At 41.1% G+C, this 20,457-nt stretch overlaps 1 long non-coding RNA gene across 2 annotated transcripts; it reads right to left on the bottom strand.

Annotated features, from left to right (window-relative positions):
- Positions 1–1,877: 1,877 nt before the first annotated feature.
- Positions 1,878–20,092, bottom strand: LOC103879744. Of its 2 annotated transcripts, XR_001897400.3 has the most exons (4): positions 15,055–20,092; positions 11,913–12,042; positions 3,520–3,607; positions 1,878–2,011 (listed from the first exon to the last, which is right to left on the bottom strand). It is a non-coding gene; the product is annotated as an uncharacterized LOC103879744 (long non-coding RNA). The 2 variants fall into 2 exon arrangements; XR_640507.4 differs by lacking the exon at positions 3,520–3,607 and having other exon boundaries at positions 15,055–19,763.
- Between the last annotated feature and the right edge of the window lie 365 nt (positions 20,093–20,457).

Here is a 20,457-nt window from a genome sequence, read left to right as displayed (position 1 = left end):
TGATATTACTAGAGAACTCAGGGAATGATATGATGCTGGAACAGATCCCTGTTTTCCCAATTATAACACAAGTTGTACAGAGTTTTAGCTGCTGCTTCTAATGTGTGCAAAATTCAGTCACCTCGCTTCAATGTACTCAGTATAATCAACACAAAATGACTAAGCCAAGCCTGGAAATTCTTATTTTTTTCCACATAAAATACAAGTGGCTAATTGTTCCAACACTCAAATCTCCAGACTATTTTTGGCTTGGCTAATGCTGAAAAAATCAAATGTGGGGAAAAATTGCAATAAGTTGCCAGATGCATTTTTGTCTTGATTCAGGTGTTTCTATGTAAAAGTATAAAACCCTGAAGATAGCTGGGCAGTAAGAGACCTTGAAGATGACTCCCAGGCCATACTTGCAGGCACCATGGTCTGCCTTTTGATTTCCTGCTTCTCAGAGGAAAGCTTACAAGCCAGAGCAGTGACCCACTACCCTGAGCACAGAGAGGACAGGAGGAGCCCCACCCCTGCTAGGCATGTAGCTTTGCCCCCTCCATCTCATTATTTCCTACTGGGTAGTTTTGGCAGGAGAATGTAAAAGTTGGAACTTTGGGAAAGGGAGTCTTTGGTCCAATCAAAAGTCTCAGAATTAAATTAAAAAGCCCTGAGACTTCTAGAGTCCACAAAGCCCCATCCTCAAGCATATAGAAAATCTAAATAAAATCTTTGAACTAGCCCAGTGCTATCAGGTCCCACGTCCCACCTCCCTATCCTTGCATCCTCTGAACATTTTCTCTCTCTGAACATTTTAACTACATTCAAACACAGTAAGATACACCTTCTGTTTTTATTGTAAAAACATCCCTTTGAATGTTGTCAACTGGCTTTCTAAAAAAGATATTTCAATTTACACTGCTACCAGTTTTGCCAAAGCACTACAAAGACAGAAAATAATTATTTTAACAATTAAGCTTGGCTTAACAGATGAGAAATGATATTTGATTTTTTAATTAGCCTTTTTAATATAGGAATATATACGGTGTTTGCTCATAGGAATCATCTCAAAATCAAATTATTACCTAGACACTGAATATAGTCAGTAATTAAAACCAAAAGAAATCAAGATCTCCAAAATTTCCATAGCTTTTCATTTAATAATTCTTACACCTCATACAACTGGAAATTCATGCACATAAAATAGCTAAAAGAAAAAAGTTATAAGGCCAAAGAGCGCTGATTTATCCAGTATAAAGTGATATAGTAATGCAGTCAAAATTCGAAAATGCCATTCTTCCCTAAATTCTTTGACATATGACAAGAATTTTAAATGGATTATTTTAGCTAGTAGGCAACTGCAAAAATACCACACAGAGATAAGGAAGCTGTGTGAGTATTTTTGGAATTCAAAATTGTGAGAGCAGATGAGATTACGCAAAAGATTACACAGATGGAAACTGGCCCAGGATTAAGCCAGCACTGACAATAACACAATGTGGACTGTCTTCTAAAAGAAGCTAAAAGAATAGAGAGGCCTAGAAACAGGGCCAGGCAAGGGTAGGGTCTTCCAAGTCTGAGCGAAAAGATTTGGGAAAAGGTTGGGGGTAGGGGAAGATTGTCCAGCGTTAACATGCAGAAAAGTGAAGGTATTTTCAGAAAAAAAGAACGCTTTTGGACTTGAGTCTGAAGGGACTATGGATGCTCCTTGACTTACAATGGGCTTACATCCCAGCAAACCCATCGTTAGTTAAAAATATCAAGTTGGAAATGCATTTAATGTGTTTAACTTACCGAACATCATAGTTTAGCTTAGCCTACCTTAAAGATGCTCTGAACATTTATATTAGCCTACAGTTGGGCAAAATCACTGAACACAAAGCCTGTTTCATAATGCATTTGAATGTCTCATGTAATTTATTGAATGCGGTATACTGTAGAGTGCAGTATCAGTTTTTTACCCTGCTGATCGTGCAGTTGAATGGGAGCTGCAGCTCACTGCTGTTGCCTAGCATCGTGAGAGAGCATCATTCTGCAAATGATGGAAAAGGAAAAGGTCAACATTCAAAGTATAGCATCTACTTAATACATAGCACTTTAACTCTGTCATAAAGTCTAAAATTCATAAGTTAAACCACAGTAAGTTGGCGGCCCTCCAATCCTGCTGTCCAATAACTGTGTCACCTCTCACTTGTCACCATCAGCTGTACAACTGATGGAGAATGCAGGACAATGCACTACTCCATCCTCAAATAATTAACAATGACTAGAACACAAATCAAGGTCACGTCAAGGTCTAGGATCCAGAAAGAGGCAGAAGACCAGGTCAGTGGACACGTTAGTGTTTGAGGAAGTTTGAAAGCAGGAATCCGGTGTGAATGCAGAGAGGAGGGAGGCAGAGGGCAAGAGTTAGCTGATCTCTAACCAGGGAACTCGAGGCCAGAATTCTGGTCCTGCCCTCCTGGTTGCTGCCCTAGCCATGTTGGGCAAGTCACAGACCTTCTGGAGGACCAGAAAAGAAACAATCTCTGATGTCACTCCTAGTTCCAAAGATCTATGTCCTAAGGACAGAAGATTTGTGTGGGAGGAGAGCTGGGGTGGGGGAATGCTATCCAAAGAAATGTGTAAGCTTGTGAATTAACCCCCTTCCTTTTTAAAATAAAAGACAATAAATACTAATGTAGAAATTTTAATTTTGTTAGAAAGCAGTAAGAAATGGTAGGGGGAAAAAAAACAAAGAAAAGAAATGGTAGGGGACAGAAAAGAGATTTGTATTCATGGACCATGCCTCCAGAGTTCAAACTCTGGTCATCCTGATATAGAGTCTGGTTTTAATACAGGGAAATAGGATAGTGTTTGAAAAGGAAGTATCATTATTACCTGATGTTTCAAAAGATACTGAAGTCTACGTTTTGGCAAAAGGTAGTTGCTAGTTTATATAGTTTAAAACATTAGTAATTGGACATTTTCTTATCTATATCTTTCTGAAACATGTTAATTTTCATTTCAGGGACATGTACTAATGTTGGTAGATGGTTCTCCATGGGCTTTTTGCATTTCTGCACATTCTTGCTGGATATGCCAGAAATGCAAGGTTCTTTATTGGGGCCATTTTTCAGGGTTGCATTTGCAATGTGCACCTTGAGAGCTGAAGGAAAGGCCAGGTGCTGTGGTTCATGCCTGTAATCCCAACACTTTGGGAGGCCAAGGTAGGCGGATAACTTGAGGTCAGGAGTTCAAAATCAGCCTAGCCAACATGGTGAAACTCCGTCTCTACCAAAAAAATACAAAAAAAAAAAAAAAAAACTAGTTGGGTGCGGTGGTGTGGGCCTGTAATCCCAGCCACTCAGGAGGCTGAGGCATGAGAATCGCTTGAACCCAGGACGCAGAGGTTGCGGTGAGCCAAGACCACACCACTGCACTCCAGCCTGGGTGACAGAGTGAGGGAAAAGAGCAAGTAAGCCACTGCCTGCTACAGAATGGCTGGTTCTGACATGACCCACTGCATGTGTAGGTATCTACGTAGAACCAAATTCTTACCCTTGTGGGAACTGGGGTTGAGGGGGAAAAGCACAAATTCTGATACTCTGGCTACTGCTTTTGCTGTGAGTAATAAAGTCTTTCATCTCTGGGGAAAAAAAAGAGAGGAATTTAAATTGCCACTCAAAATGCCCAGGAGAGTCACAATAGTTATAAAAGTAGTCCCTTCTTTCATGTCTGCACATCTGAGGCTCTACATACAAGGATGATGCTATTAAAGAGCTGAAATGTAACTGGTTCCCCAAACAAGGTGTCAGCAATAAAGTTTTATTGGAACACAGCCATGCCCATTCATCATGCCCATTGTCTATGGCTGCTGTCCTGCTGAAAGGCAAAGCTGAAGCACTGGGATGGAAGCAGTATGACCACAAATCTGGAAATATTTACTACATGGCCCTTTTCAGAACAGTTTACCAAGCCCTGCTCTAAAGCAATGGTTCTCAAGCCTGATCACACATTGGAATCACTTGTGGAGCTTTAAAAAAAATACTGATGCTTATATCCTACCCCTAGAGATTGTATTCAATTGGTCTAAAGAATACAATCGCATAATTGGTAAATGAGCTTTGCCATGTGGGTTTTTAAGAGTTGCTTCCACCCTGTGATTATAATGTGTGGCCGGAGTTGACAAGTTTTTGCCTAAGTTCCCTGAGCCAGACCTTATTAGAGCAGGGGCTACATCTTCAGAAGGCAACATACTCACAGCTTATCTTAGTTCCCCTGAAGAAACTAATCAAAAGCTAGTATTAGTATTCAAATTTCTGTTTTCCCAGAGAAATTGTTTCACAAGTGTCCACCTAAAGAGTATTTCTCTATCTTCTGAAAAACCAAAGCCAGGCATTGACGGTTCTCTTTCTCAATGACCCTGATGAAAGAATACATTTAATAAAGTCCTTCTAAAATTCAGTGTCAAGAGAAAAAAATAACTCTGCAGGTAAATTTGTAAACATCCTTTTACCCAGCAACTAAAGCAACAAGCACCTAAGTCCTTCATGCTTTACACTGGAAGTATAATCTGTCCAGATGGCTGGTATATCTGTTTCTTTGATCCATTTATTATTATTTGTCTTATTTTTCATTGCTCTGTTTTTCTCAATTATTAATTATGCAGATCCTTTTTAAGGCAAATATTAGCAAATACAGATGTATATGCTTTACTTCATAAAAATAATATAGTGTTTTAAAACATGTCTGCTGATGTTTTGACACCTTCACTGTCAAGAGTGGAATGTGTGTCCCTTCCCCTTGAATCTCGGCCAACTGTCATGACTAGTCAACCAATAGAGTACTATGTAGTGTTGCTACATGGCTTCCAACGGCCAACCGCAAAGGACAAGGCCATTTCCACCCAGCTCACTGGAAACACGCTGGAACCCTGAGCTACTCTCTTAGTCTGCTCAGGCTGCTATTACAAAATACCATAAAAGCATGGCTTAGAAACAACAGAAACTTATTTCTCACAGTTCTAGAGCCGGGGGGTGTCCAAGATGAAGGCACCAGCAGATCTGGTGTCTGGTTCATAGACGACACCCTCCCATTGTATCCTCACATGGTAGTAGGGTCATGTGAGCTCTCTCTGGGACCTCTCCTAAAGGCACTCATCCCACCCAAGAGGGCTCCACCCTCATGACTTATCACCTCCTAAAGAGTCCACCTTTTAATAGCATCACCTTGGGGGTTAGGATTTTAACATGTGAATTTTGGGAGGACACAAATATTCAGTCCTTAACAGCCACCATGTAAAGTCCTACCACCCTGAGGACACCATGCTGCAAGGAAACCCAAACCACCCCATGCAGAGAGATGACACAGGGCGGGCCTGAGATAATGCAAAGAGAAAAACTCCCTGCCAGCCCCCAGATACTCTAGGTTCCTGCTTTTCTAGCTCCAGCCCCATCTGATGACCACCATGTTGGACACCCTAAGCTAGAAGGCCCCAGCCATATCCTCCCAAATTCCTGACCCACAGAGACCAGGAGAGATCATAAACGTATTGTGGTTGTTTGATGTCACTATATTTGGGGACAGTTTGTTAGGCTGCAATAGATAACAACGCATGCATCTGTAATAACAGTAACATGCAGAACAATCTCCAACAAAGAAGACTTGATGCCTCCTCTTCTCAGTCTCCCTGTGGCCTCTTCTATTGTCAGAAAATATTAGTGAGAAAGTTCATCCATTCCAGAAAGAATCAATAGTAGATACTAAAATCATTAGGTGAAAGGTTATTGGAAAACTCGATACTATCACCCATCGCTTACTTTCTTATCACAAAAGGAGATGCCTTCCTTTACAATAGAGAGATCTGGCAGTCATCACCTTGAACAGAGTAACCAATACAGCATCACAAATAGTGGGACAGTCAGCCAGACATTAAGTGCCTCCTGCTGTGATGCAATATGAAATATACACAACATCACCACCTCTGAGCTACTATCACCAAAAATGTTTAAGTTGAATCTAACCCGGCTTGAAATGTAACTTACATTGTATAGGAATTACTGGGAAGAGAGAAACAAGATAAACATGACTGTGAGGAAACTATTAGACAGATCTAGCATGTAGGACAGTCTGCAAAATATCTGGCCTAATTTCTTCATTTAAAATAAAAAAGAGGGAGACACTGTTCTAGATTAGGAGAGACCTGAAGGACAAAATTCAACAATCAAATGCAGTGCCATCTTTATATCATGGTGTGAAAAGAAGCATCTATAAAAGACATTTTGAGGAAAATTGGGACTATTTAAATGAATCCCAATTTGTCTTCTTTTTATGCTTGTCACATAAAACACAATTGGTACTATTTTCTTAATAGTTAGGTTATTAGTGATATTAAGAAAATAGTGCCAATTGTGTTCTATGTGACAAGGGTATTGTGGTCATGTAGGAACACACCTCTTTTGGAGATGCATGCTGAAGTACTTAGGGGAAATATGTTACAATATCAGTAATTTACTTTAAAATAATCCAGCAATGGAAAAGAAATACAGAGACAAAGCAAATATGGAAAAATGTTAATAACTGTTAAATCTAGGTGGTAGATTGATGGATACCTATTCTACTATAATTTCTACTGGTCTCAACATTTGAAATTTATCATGAAAAAAGTATTCAAAGCTTAAAAGTGTATTGAAAGCAATATTTTTTTAAAAAAATTCATCATCCAGCTATTCTAACTCAAGTGACTATTACTTCAATTAAATATACATTCTTCAGGAACCGCCCCCCACCAAAAAAAAAAAGCCCAGCTGATAACCGTTTCCCCAGTGTCACCTATTTTATAGAGGATAATTTTGTTGAAAGGAGCAGAGACCCCCCGCACACACACCCATTCCCTCAAGCCTGGTCAAGAGAAGTGGGGTTTATTATTAAGCTCAAATGATGTCATGAGGAGTCAAGAACAGGAGTAGAGGAGACCCAGAATTAAGGAACAAGAAGTTATCTCAAGAGAGTTCAAATAGAGAGTGTTTCTAGAATCAGTGCAGTTGCAGGAACAGATATTCTTGCTTTCCTTCGGCCAGAAGAATCATTCTCTTTCTCTCCCAGACTTATCTTCTTTCTCCCCATCCTTAGCGTGTTGACTTCTCATTGCCCTCACAGCCTCCCTGACCCTGACTCTGCTCTCAAGACCTTTCAGCTACAATACCCATATCCAATTGTCAGCTTTCTTTTGTGTTTCTTCATTTCTGTTCACCCAAGCAAGACCCTGGTTGGCTCAGCTCATCTCTGTGCTGGTATGGTAAGTCCAATCAGCTGGTATGGTTAAGTCCAATCAGCTGTAGCCAGGGAGAAACTGAATCAAGTGATAAAAAGAACAGCAGCTGAGGCAGCAACGGTTTTCTGTGAGTAAATTCCCTCTGAGGCGACTGTGGGCAGGGAAGACAACAGCATCCTAAAACAATCTCTATCCTGTCTTATAGAGAGCATTCTGAGCTGCAGGGAGATTTTTGCAAGGATGTAAAGAAGAAATTCCTGGGTTTCTACATCTCTGCACAGGACCATTGTATCCCATGAGATCATTGTCTAGCTGATTAGTATAAAGCAGTGATTATCTCAGAACACAGCATTTACCTACGATTTTTCTCTGAACTGAACACATACCTGGAAATAGATGAAGCAAGATGACCACTCCTCTGTCTGGGTTTGAGTAATACAAATCAATCACAGACTTTCATTGAGATCTAATATTACCCTTCCTTTATTTAGCCAGTAAACATACATTGAGTGAATGTCTGCTGTGTGCATCACACTTTACTAGGTGAAATGCAGGTACACACCAAGAAGGAGAAGGCAAAGCCTCTGTGGGTAAGAATATTACACTACTGTTGAGTGAAATGATATACACACTCCAGAAAACATAAATAACAAAAGTAATTGCATCAGAGGAGAGCTGTCATAGGTCAATGTATGCTAAGTGTAAAGTGGATGCTACGAGGAAAGCTGAAAAATTCAGATAAAAAGCCTTCTGGAAGGAGATTGGCCTTGGAGGATGGTAAGTCATTTTAAAGAATGTACTTCATGGTAGAGAGAACAATAAGACCGAATGCAAGAAATGTGTCAGGCAAGTCTTGAAAAACAGATCACAAGCAAACCTGATTAAAGAGGATTGTATTGAAGGCAAATGGAAGGTCATTTTGAAAAGGGGGGACATGGGGACCAGGTGGTGAAGGAAAGACCTTGAATGCCAGGATAATGAGCTTCATCTTCTGAGTAAGGCTTTAGAGTCAGGAAGAGAAGGGATGAGATCAGCGTTTTAGGAAGTGCTAGTGTCAAGGGTAGGCTGAAAGGCCAGAGCGCTTTGCAATTTACTAAGCATCTTCACATATGAGTCATCTAATTCTCTCCTGGCAAATGGTTTCTTATGAGGCTTTTAGAAGCTGGTGCAGGGCAACATTCAGAAATCTACACAGACTAGAGTTACAGCAATTAAAGAGAGTGAGTTACCGGCGCCAGAATGGTCAGACAGATCAATGATGCAAAATGGAACATCTGGAAACAGACCCAAATATTTATATTTATATATATAAACTTAATATTTTATCAGGGTAGCATTTTAAGTCAGCGAAGGAAATAGAATAATTTAATAAATGGTTTTAAGGCAATTGACTAACCACTTAGGAAAAAAATAGGTGAGAGGCCTGCCTTACAACTTACACCAAAAAATTTTTTTGAATGGATGAAGAAGTGAATTTCAAATGTTGGTTGATATTTAATGACCTGAAGAGTTTGTGAAAAGAGAGACTCCCAGAGATTCTGATTCAATAGTTCTTAGGTGGGCCCAAGAAACTACAGTCTATAAGCCAGACTGTGATAAACACTTGCTTAAAGACTTAATTATAAAAGATGAAACTACAAAAGCATTAAAAATAGATAAATATTTATGTGATTCTTATGAGGGGAAGCATGACACTGAAAGCAAAAAAAAAAAAAAAAAAAAAAAAAAGGTTTGACTCCAAAAAAAGTAAATACTCTTTATATCATGTAAACACCAATTTCCCCATTCCTTTCATTTAGTACAGCTAAAAACTCTGGACTATATATATATATATAAAGAAACATGAGGAAACCCTGAAGGATAGAGAGAAGAAGGCAGGCTGGGCCATGCATGGAAGCTCACGCTTGTAATCCTAGCGCTTTGGGAGGCCCAGGAGTGTGGATCACTTGAGGTCGGGAGATTGAGACCAGACTGGCCAACATGGTGAAACCCCATCTCTACTAAAAATACAAAAATTAACCAGGCGTGGTGGCAGGTGCCTGTAATCCTGTAATCAGGAGGCTGAGACAGGAGAATCACTTGAACCTGGGAGGCAGAGGTTGCAGTGAACTGAGATCACGCCACTGCACTCGAGGCTGGTCAACAGATGGAGACCCCTTCTCAAAACAGAAAAAAAGAAGAAGGCAGGGGGGCTGAGGACTTCGGGACCTGAGGTGAGTTCCCTGATTTTCTTTTTGTCTCATGAACCCCATCCTGGGTCGTGGAGAAGCCAGCAACCCAGAAATGCCATCAAGTGCAGACAGAAAATCCAACAAAAGCCTGCTCTCTCTAGCCCAAAGACTGTGGAAGGGGCAGCTGAGCAGGACAAAAACTTGGTTGGGCTCTGTGTCCCCACTCCAAATCTCATCTTGAATTGTAATCCCTACATGTTGAGGGAGGGACCTGGTGAGAGATGATTGGATCATGGGGGCAGTTTTCCTTATGCTGGTCTCGTGATAGTAAATTCTCACGAGAGATGATGTTTTAAAAGTGGGACTTCCCCCTTCACTCTCTCTCTCTTCTACCACAATGTAAGACATGCCTTGCTTCCCTTTCACCTTCTGCCATGATTGTAAGTTTCCTGAGGTCCCCCAGCAATGCAGAACTGTGAGTCAATTAAACCTTTTTTTAAAAAAATAAATTACCCAGTGTGATGGTTAATACTGAGTGTCAACTTGATTGGACTGAGGAATACAAATTATTGATCCTGGGTGTGTCTGTGAAGGTGTTGCCAAAGGAGAATAACATTTGTGTCAGTGGGCTGGGAAAGGCAGACTCATCCTTAATCTGGGTGGGCACAATCTAATCAGCTGTCAGCATGGCTAGAATGTAAGTAGGCAGAAAAATGTGAAAAAAGATTGGCCTAGCCTACCAGCCTACATCTTTCTCCTGTGCTGGAATGCTTCCTGCCCTCAAACATTGGACTCCAAGTTCTTCAGTTTTGAGATTCAGACTGGCTGTCCTTGCTCCTTAACCTCCAGATGGCCTATTGTGGGATGTTGTGATCATGTGAGTTAACACTTAATAAACTCTCCTTTATATATATTCCATTAGTTCTGTCCCTCTAGAGAACCCTGACTAATATACTCAGTCTCAGGTAATTATTTATAATAGTGTGAAAATGGACTAATACAGGCAATAACCACTCTACTCTATTCAAACACCACAGAAAAACTGTGGCCTTACCCCTGCTAGCCAAGGCAGAGTGGAGAGCCTGGACTTCCACTTTGACCTGATGGAAACAAGGTTTCCCTTCCCCTCCCTGCTGTGGTTGTGTCAGAGGTGGCCTAATGGAGAGCAAACCCAGCTGTAATGAGTTGTTCCTCCACAATGTCATTGGAAGCCACGTAGCGAGCAATAACAGGGAACCTCTGCCTTTCCAAGCCAGGGTGGAACCAGCAGAGGCCTTGTGGGGACCCTGAACTCCCACCCCACCCAGCAGTAACAAGGATCCTCTCTTGCAAGGAAAGCCAGAGGCGAACCTGGGCTAGAACCACACGTGGCAATAATAGACAGTGCCCCCTCTTCCCCTGCCAAAGCTGTGTCAAAATAAAAAACTTTCTATAACAGAAAATTTAAATAGGATCCAGAACCTCACAACATAATATCCAAAGTATCCAGGTTTCCACTGAAAAGCATTTATCATACCAAGAACCAGGAAGATCTCTACTTGAAAGACAAAAGATAATCAACAGATGCTGTTGTAGGTTGAATGGTGGCTCCTAAAAAGAGATAAGTTCATGGACCCTTTGAGTGTCACTGTATTTGAACAATAGATCTTTGCAGATATAATTAAGAATCTTGAGATTAGATCATCCAGAAGTATCCAGATGGGCTGAAAATCCAATGGCAAGCATTCTCATTCCTCATGAGAGACAGGAGAGAGCACATGAACACAGAGGAGAAAGTCATGTGAAGACAGAGGCAGAGACTGGAGTTACGCAGCCACAAGCCTGGAGTCACTCGAAATTGCAAGAGGCAAGGGAAGATTCTCTCCTAGAGCCTTTGGAGGGCACACAGCCCTGCCAGCAACCTGATTTCAGAATTCTGGGTTCCAGAATGGTAAGAGAATACATTTCTGTTGTTTTAAACTGCCAAATGTGTTGTAATTTTTTACCCTAGGAAATAGCCCTAGGAAACTAATACAGACACCAACACCAAGATGACACAACTATCAGAGATTTTAAGACAGTCATCATAAAAAATGCTTCAATAAGCAATTACAAACATACTTGAAACAAATGCAAAAATTAGAAAGTCTCAACAACAAAAAAAAGATACAAAGACCAAGTGGAATCTTTAGAACTGAATTGTACAATAACCAAAATAAAAAAACTGTGGATGAATTCAACAGCAGCATGGAGATGACAGAAGAAAGAATCAGTGAACTTGAAAATAGAAATATAGAAATAACCCAATCTGAAACACAGAAATTAAATAAACTGAAAAAGAGTGACCAAAGAGATCCTCAGGGACCTGTGATAGTGTCAATGAAGTTAACATTTGTGTCACTGGGGCTGAAAAAATGAAGAGAAAGAGGGTAGAGTTAAACACCATTAAAAAGTTAAAGACAAGTGAGAAAAAAATCCATCCTATATATGATAGACATATATTTAGTTTAAGATCCTTTTATACCTACATGGCTTTCTAGGGGAGCTTTCCTGCTCACAGTCTATCCTCTTCCTCAGCCAACTCTTCTTGTACAGGGATGGTAACTTGATCCAAGGATAATTTATCTACAAGCTACCAATAGCCCAAGACAAGGTTCTCTGGGGAAAAAAAGTAAGAGACAGAGAGGTGACAGTTATCTGCTGAGCCAGTTTCTCTTTCAACTGGTGCTATAAACTATAGTATTAAAATTATAAACAGGGTTGAGCATGACGGCTCATGCCTGTAGTCCCAATATTTTGGAGGGCTGCGGCAAGCTGATCGCTTGAGCTCAGGAGTTCAAGACCAGCCTGGGCAACACAGCAAGACCCTGTGTCTACAAAAATTAGCCAGGTGTGTTGGTACGTGCCTAAAGTACCAGCTACTTGGGAGGCTGAGATGGGAGGATTGCTTGAGCCTAGGAGGTCAAGGCTGCAGTGAGCCAAGATCACACTAGAGCATCCCAGCCTTGGCAACAGAGCAAGACCCTGTCTCAAAAAAAAAAAAAAAAAAAAAGGATAAACAACCATAGAGATAGGTGACAGTTTTCTGCTGAGCCAGTTTCTCTTTCAACGGGTGCAATAAACTCTAGCTATTAAAAGTATAAACAACTATATGAAATTGGGCTAAGATAAGCATAATAATTGTAATATGAGAAAACTTGTACACTAGTTGACAAGAAATAACATCAATAATATATTGGTAAGTGTTAAAAAGAAGATACAAAAACAGAATGTATAGTGTAATCACATTTGGGGGGAAATATCTATGTATCAAAACATGAAGAGTGAAGAAGAGTTAAGTAAAGGAAAGAAATTACCAAGATTTTTCTCTCCTATTTTTTCTTTTTTACTAAGTTACACCTTCTCCTATTCTAACAATAAATACGCTTACTTGCATAATTTTTAAACTTAGAAATGGAACATTTGATTTGCTTTGTGTGGGCTTAGTTTTTATTTGAAATTCATATAACCTATAAATCCTAGTCCAGTGTTAGCTGAGAAATTAGACAAATTTTAACACTTAAACAGGAAGAAACTATTAGTAAAAAAGACATCCCCTTCACCCACACACTGAGGCTGATTCAGGTGAGGACTTTCTTTCTTAATCTACATGCATATCATTAAATTATTACTATCAGAGAAAATTATAAATAGTGAACAAAATGAAGAACATGCTTCTAAAAATATTTGCTTTTGAAAGAACAGGAAGTCTATTATATTCATTTTTTCTTTGACTACATCCAAATAACAGATTATGAGACTACATAATAATAAAAGAACAAAATTGACCCACGTGTGCACAAGTGTGCATGCACATACACAAACACACACATAAACCTCCAAAAGGCCCCAGTACAATATCCAGCATAACATAGTTTGGTCCCCAAAACAGGATCCCCCCTGAGGCAATATTCATGTAGGTTATATTAAAGCAGTTGAGTCTGTTGAGAGACACACTCTAGCTTCCACATGAATTTTATGGAGCCTCTCCAGTAACTATTCCCACCTAGAACATCTCTTGCTTAGCTGGAACAAAGTTGTAATTGGAAGCGGTGCCATTAAGATGACAAGAGTTGTTAGATGTGCCGCCATCATCACATAAAGTGCCAGACCTGGTTATTCATACTCAAGCCCCACCTGCTTCTAAATAGTAGACATTGACCCAAATTACCCAGATAAATACACGCAGCTTTCCGTCTACCTGGAGCTCAAAGCACCCTTGGTGTTATAAGACAGAAAGGAAATGGACAACGGCCGAGGGCCTGGCCAGTGTTCAACACGCCCTTGGTGTTTCCTATGCATTGGATCATGTAATCCTTGCTTTAACACTTGGAGCTTTCTATTATCTCCATTACACAAGAGATGGCTAAGGCTCAGAATAAAGAAGCTTGGGAAACAGGCCGGGTGCGGTGACTCACGCCTGTCATCCCAGTACTTTGGGAGGCCAAGGTGGGTGGATCCTTTGAGGCCAGGAGTTTGACACCAGCCTGGGCAATGTGGAGAAATCCCATCTCTACTAATACTTTAAAAAAAAAAAAAAGTGGGGAGCGGTGGCGGGCACCTGTAGTCCCAGCTACTAGGAAGCTGAGGCAGGAGGAAAAACTATGAAATTCCCGTAAGTCTTCAATAGGTGCAGCTTCCACATCAATCCTTCGCTGGGATGGTTTCCTTGGGTTAGTGCTCCTTGCCCCTCAGTCCAGCAAATCCACAATTCCCACCTAAAGCTCCAGGTATTGTTAAGCAATCTCTCTCCACCTCCATTAAAAACTATTCCCAAGACATACCACTACATTTGGACCTTTAAAATCTAGCCAAAATTGGCCAAGTGCAGTGAGTCACTTCTGTAATCCCAGCACTTTGAGTGGCTAAGGTAGGAGGATGGCTTGATCCCAAAAGTTTGAGGCCACAGTAAGCTGTGATTGTGCCACTGCTCTCCACCCTGGGCGACAGAGCAAGTCCCTGTCTCTAGAAAAACAAAACAAACAAACAAAAAAAGCAGAAATGAAAACTACCACACTCTCTTCTTGGGGAATTCTCATTCTCATTCTGAACTGCTTTTGCTTCCCACCACTGGTGAAGCAGTCCTTTTCCATCCTTCTGAAATGCTACCAGTAGGGGGCCACCAATGGGCACTGCAGGGTAAAAAAAAGATGTTATGAAATCCCACTACATAATCTGCGGGGCCTGCTACAAACTAAAAGCACAGATTCCCTTGTTCAAAAATTATTGAGAATTTCAAGATCGTGGCAGCAGAGCATAAAACCCAACACAGGGTCCTGCTAAGCAGGGGGCCCTGTGCAACTGTTGCAGCCCATGAAACCAGCTGGGTCCATACCGCACTGTCCTGCTGTGGCCTGGGCTCCTGCTCAAGCCCAGAGCTGCACCACGACGGGCCCACATCCTCCCCACCTTCCTGCCCTCTGCCTCATGGCCACCACATCCACTCTCCTCTCCATCTTCTTCTACAATCCTGGCCATACACAAGGAAGCACCTTCTTCATCCTGCTCCCAAACACAAGTGTACAAGCCCTTTTCATGTCAAGGATTTCGCTCTTAATTTCTACCCTGCAACAGATAAGGGGTAACAATCATAACCAGCAGAGAGGATACGGAGCTTCTCAAAGTTCTTACAGTAGGTATCCCTAGTCTCCAGGGCCAGATTCCCTTCTGAGATGTCTTAGCTGAGATGTCTTCAGCTCGCATTCCTGGAAGTGAGACTCACAAAACACCGCCACCCCAAGGGAGGGCCATTTAGAAGGCTGTGTTCCATAGTGATTATGACCAGGACAGGGGTTGCTAGTTCCATCATTTAGTACCTGACACTCAACAAACTACTTACGTAGCTTTTCCAAGCCTCAGTTTCCTTATCTATGACATAGTGATGATAGCATACTGAGCTACCAAGAGCAGATATAGCCTGAGACTCACTTTGAGGAGCATGTAGCTAATACCACAGGTCCTGGCATGTTCATCCTCTCAAAATCTCCCCATCTATGAGTCTGTTCAAAACTCCCAGAGATCCCAGTGAATAAGATACAGGGCAATGAGGAACAGAACGTGATTTTATGATAATCATTCAGGGGTTGCCATTTGAGGCCCCAATACAGACAGCTGTGATGTCAGACATCTGGACTAGTACTGGTACAGGAGAGCTGAAGGAGGGTATCTAATACAAATCTCTAAGGGGTCAAATCCCACAGCTCTGCAGACCCCTGATGACACTAACTGCTGTAACATTTGGGCAAAGGACAGCACTGATGGAAAGCCACTGTGAGTGAGAAAGTCACTGTGAGTCCTCCCTGTAGGGAAGTGGACAGGAGGGAGTCACCAACGGGGACTGCAGTAGCAGCAGCAAAAGAGGGCCCCTTGGTTCTGGAAGGCCGCTGTCATCCCTTCCTAGCCTGCCGTCCCCACCACTGTCCCACAGCTCCACACAGAGCCTGAGATAAAGTCTGCAGGTAGTTCGTTTTGGGAGTGAGCCCAAGGAGCAGGCCTGAGAGACAGGCAAGGGAACAAGGGAAGGATGTTACCAAGGTTGCCAGGGTTACAGTGACTGGTGCTTATGAAGTAGGTCTCCGAAAAGTCTGCTTGGGGAATGAAAGAGGAAAGCATTTATTCATTGACTCTCTTTCCCATTGTCTGAGAGCAGCTCCATGAGCATTAACTCCCACCCTTCTGGGTTGTGCTCCTACCCCAAGCCCAGATATCAGAGAAGCCCCAGGGCAGGAAGGGAGAGGTAGAAAGCTTAGTCCGAGGACTGATTCCCTCTGGCTGCACCTACACAAAGCCAATGGAAGCCTGCTCAGAATAAGTCACAGCAATAGCAGCTGAAGCAAAATGGGGGGCCCAGAGGATTTGTAGTGTCCAACATAGTACAACATCCAAGAGAGTTATTGTGAAGATGAAAGGAAAAGGGCAAATGTAAATGTGCTTAGTCTAGAACCTGCTGCAAAGAATATTGGCTATCATTGCTATAGGTGGTCTTATTATTCAGACTCTTTCCTCCTCAAGCCTGAAGACATGACCTGGCAGAACAACAGGTATCTTTTCTTCCCTCTGCTAGACAGCTTACATCTTAGAGCATCTCCAGATTTGGTGACACCCAAGACCCAGGGCTTCGCAGCTGGGCATGTCCTTGCAGAGTATTCATTCCTGCTGTTTTTCCCATGAAAAACCCTATTTGAAAATATTTTTTAAAAGTACAAAAAACATGTGCAGTTGAAGAGTTGGCTCAGAAGTGTTTGGACTTTTTTTAACCTCTTTTTTTCATTTTTAAGTAGAAGGCTATCCAGACAATGAGGTCATAATTACACAAAGATTTCTCCAGTCTAAATGTAATGTAAGACAAATAACCATCTAACTTAAGACCCAAAAGGGCATCAAGGAAACAAATGAGAAAATTGACCGGCCCAATATGACCGAGAAAATCTTCCATATCACAGGAGGCACAGTTATCATTCTTAACACCATTACTCTGATATAAAGAACTCATGTGAGGCATCAAAGTCGATAACAACTTCAAGCACAGAGAGTCTTAATCTTAACCAGATAATTTATCCTCAAAACCCTGGGATCCTTAGACTTTGCATTGCTCATCCTTCTCCCAGAGCGATCCCCACTTTTTCTCTGTGTCACCATAAAACAGCAATTAATGGGAGTGCACAGGGAATGGAGTGTTCTAGATAATTGAATTTTCTAGTTAAAGAAAGGCCAGTTCCTAACAACCCTTTCTGTCCCATAAAGTTTTCAAAACATGAGTCCGTTTTTCTTCATCCCAAAGTGGACTTTAGATGACAGAATGGAACCTTTGTTTTAGGATTCAGTCTCTTAGATTTTACGGCCTTCTTCATTCTGAGCACTAAAGAGAACTAATATAGTGAATAAAAGATCCCACTGTTTGGGAGACAGACATTCAAATTCCCAGTCTGTCACTTAAACTAGCTAAGTGATTTTACCCAAACTACTTAACCTCTCTGAGCCTTCCTTTTGTATTTGTGATATGGGGGTAATAACATCTATATCATACATGTTCCATAAAAGTTACACAGGCCTGACACACAAGACCCTCAATAAATGGCAGTGTCATGAGTATCCTCAGGGCTCACAGTTGGGGATGCAGAAGATGGAGAAGGCATAGGAGATAGTGATGAGTCTACATTGATACCAGGAGGCCCTCTGAAAGTTTCTTTGCCAAAAACATTCTTCAATATCTGCTTATTTTTTCTCTTACTTGCATCTTTCTCAAAAAAAAAAAAAAACCCACAAGAACAGAGAGAGCTATGCTCTGATTAGCTTGTCTCAAATTCATGAATTTAAATGTCTTAAGTGTCTCTCTGCTTACTCTCTATCTTGGCCACATTATATGTGAAGGCACAGAATAGATCTTATAGTTGTAGAATGCAGAAGGCAGCTTCCAGCTGGTAGTGGCTTCTGAGTCACCATCAAGCCCTGCCTGCTCAAATACACCCTCCCCAAACCCTGCTACTTAAATGACTTCCATCACAGTGATTGCTTTGGGTTAAAGCATTTCTCTAGAGAAAAGAAAATTCTCCAGAGAAAAGAAATATGTTACCTGGGAGAGAGAAGGACAATCTCTCCTCTAAAAGGATTTACTCAAAAGTTAGTTTATCAGATTAATTCATCACTCTTCAGAATTCCTGATGTCTGGTCTCTCTTTACCACACATTCTGTGTTTAGGCATCCTCATTCATATCTGAAGCTTGGATCATCAAGCTCCAACTCCAACCCAAATCATTCTTCTAAAGGCCTAACACCTCAATTCAGATGTCTTAAAACTGCTTCATTATAATTGTACCTAACCTAATCCTATGGCCATCCTGCTCTGAGGCTCTCTATCTCAATGATTGGCACCACTAACCATCCAACCATATAAGTCAGAGACCTAAGATGTGTCCTTTATTTATACCCCTCCTTCACTTCCAAAACATTAAGTCCCATAGATTTTACTACTGAGGATCTTTTGAGTCCACCTATGTCTCTGAATCTCCATGGCCACTTCTTAATCCAATCCAACATCATGTTCCACCTGAACATTCACTACCTATATAATATCTCCTCAAATATGGCTCTTTCCACTAGAGCCAAATCTCATTCTTATAAAAAGAGGAACCAATTCATGTCTCTCCTCCAATTCAGATCATCCCGCTGTGATTAGGATAAAATCCAAAATTCTTAACATCATGTACTAAGCCTTACAGAATAAAGACTTCACCAGTCGGTGAAGCCACATACCCCATCCCTCTCCTCTCATCATCTTTCAGTTTTCACACACACACTGTGCTTCCTCCCACTTAAGGACCTTTGAAAAAGCTGTTCTCATTGCCTGAAATGATGTCCTCAACCCTATTTCTCTTTGTGTAGTTAATTTTTAATCAAGGCCCAAATTTTAGCTCAAACAGCACTTCCTTAGGGTAGTCTTTCATGAGCCCCAAAATGATCAGGGATTGCTATACACACCATTGGAAGAGCTATCAGAATTATCTGGAGAATTCTTCAAAATATATATGCCTCTCCCCTTATCTCCTTCTGTCTCTCTGTCTCCCTCTCTGTCTCTCTCTCTCACACACACACCACTGCTGCCGCTGCCATCACCACCAGATTCTCATTTCATGCTTACATATGTCCAGTTGATAATTAATAACCATTGATTATCATTATTAGCCATTATTGTGAGTGGAAGTGTGTTGTACACCTCAGGAACATGGAAGTAGAAAGACATCCAGAACTCTTCTTCTAGATGACCTTTAAGATCCCTTCCAACTTTCAGATCTGCAATTCTCTTATGTGCAAAGTACTATGCTAAGACCCAGTCAGTGTTCACACAGGTACTATCTGGAAGTGCAGGGTATTAACATTCAGTAGAGCTGGGGTTGCCAGACAAAATATAGGATACCAATTAAATTTAAATTTCAGATAAACAACAAATAACTTGTTCCTTATCTGAAATTTGAATTTAACCTGTATATTAGTTTGCTAGGGCCGCCATAGCAAAACTCCACAGGCCCAGTGGTTTGAATGACAGAAATTTATTCTCTCACAGTTCTAGAAGTTAGATATCCAAGATTAAGATGTCAGCAGGCTTGAGTTCTCCTGAGGTCTCTCTCCTTGGCTTGCAGATGGCCACCTCCTCATATAGCTTTTTCTCTATGTGCATGCTTCCATGGTGTCACTCTGTGTGCCCTCATCTTCTCTTCTCATAAGGACATCAATAGTATTGGATCAGGGCCCACCCTATGACCTCATTTTACCTTAAAAACCCCCCTTAAAGGGCCTATCTACAAATATAGTCATATTGAGGATTAGAGCTTCAAAATATGAATTCTGGAGGAGGGGGATAAAATTTATCCATAACAGATATAGTATTTTAGTATTAATATATCTCTTAATCCATAAAACTATAACTGTATTGTTTATGGATACATACATATATAATAAAATATAAAACTATGGACAGGAATTAAACTAACTTCACAGTGCTTGTTATCTCTGGTGAGGGAAAGACAGAGAGGGACAAGGATGGGAGTCAGTGTAGAGAAGTTGTAAATGTACCTTTTTTTTTTCTTAAGGCAAAAGCTATCTGAAGCAAATATTATAAAATGTTATTTGTTAAGTCCAAAAGGTGGGTACATGGTATATTATAATCCCAGCACTTTGGGAGGCCGAGACGGGCGGATCATGAGGTCAGGAGATGGAGACCATCCTGGCTAACATGGTGAAACCATGTCTCTACTAAAAAAATACAAAACAATTAGCCGGGCATGGTGGCGGGCGCCTGTAGAACCAGCTACTCAGGAGACTGAGGCAGGAGAATGGCATGAACCTGGGAGGCGAGTGAGCCGAGATCATGCCACTGTAATCCAGCCTGGGCGACAGAGCAAGACTCCGTCTCAAAAAAAATACAATAAAATAAATAAACTAAGGATGATGATCTGTCACTTCTAGCTTAAGAAAGAACAAAGCAAGTAGAAATTGATTTCAGTTGCACTATGGAAGACAAAAGAAGTTGTGAGCCAC

The sequence above is a fragment of the Papio anubis genome, chromosome 19 (genome assembly GCF_008728515.1).
Source record: "Papio anubis isolate 15944 chromosome 19, Panubis1.0, whole genome shotgun sequence".
Classification (NCBI taxonomy): Eukaryota; Metazoa; Chordata; class Mammalia; order Primates; family Cercopithecidae; genus Papio; species Papio anubis.
Note: the sequence above shows the minus strand (reverse complement) of the source record. Positions and strands in the feature narration are given on the sequence as shown.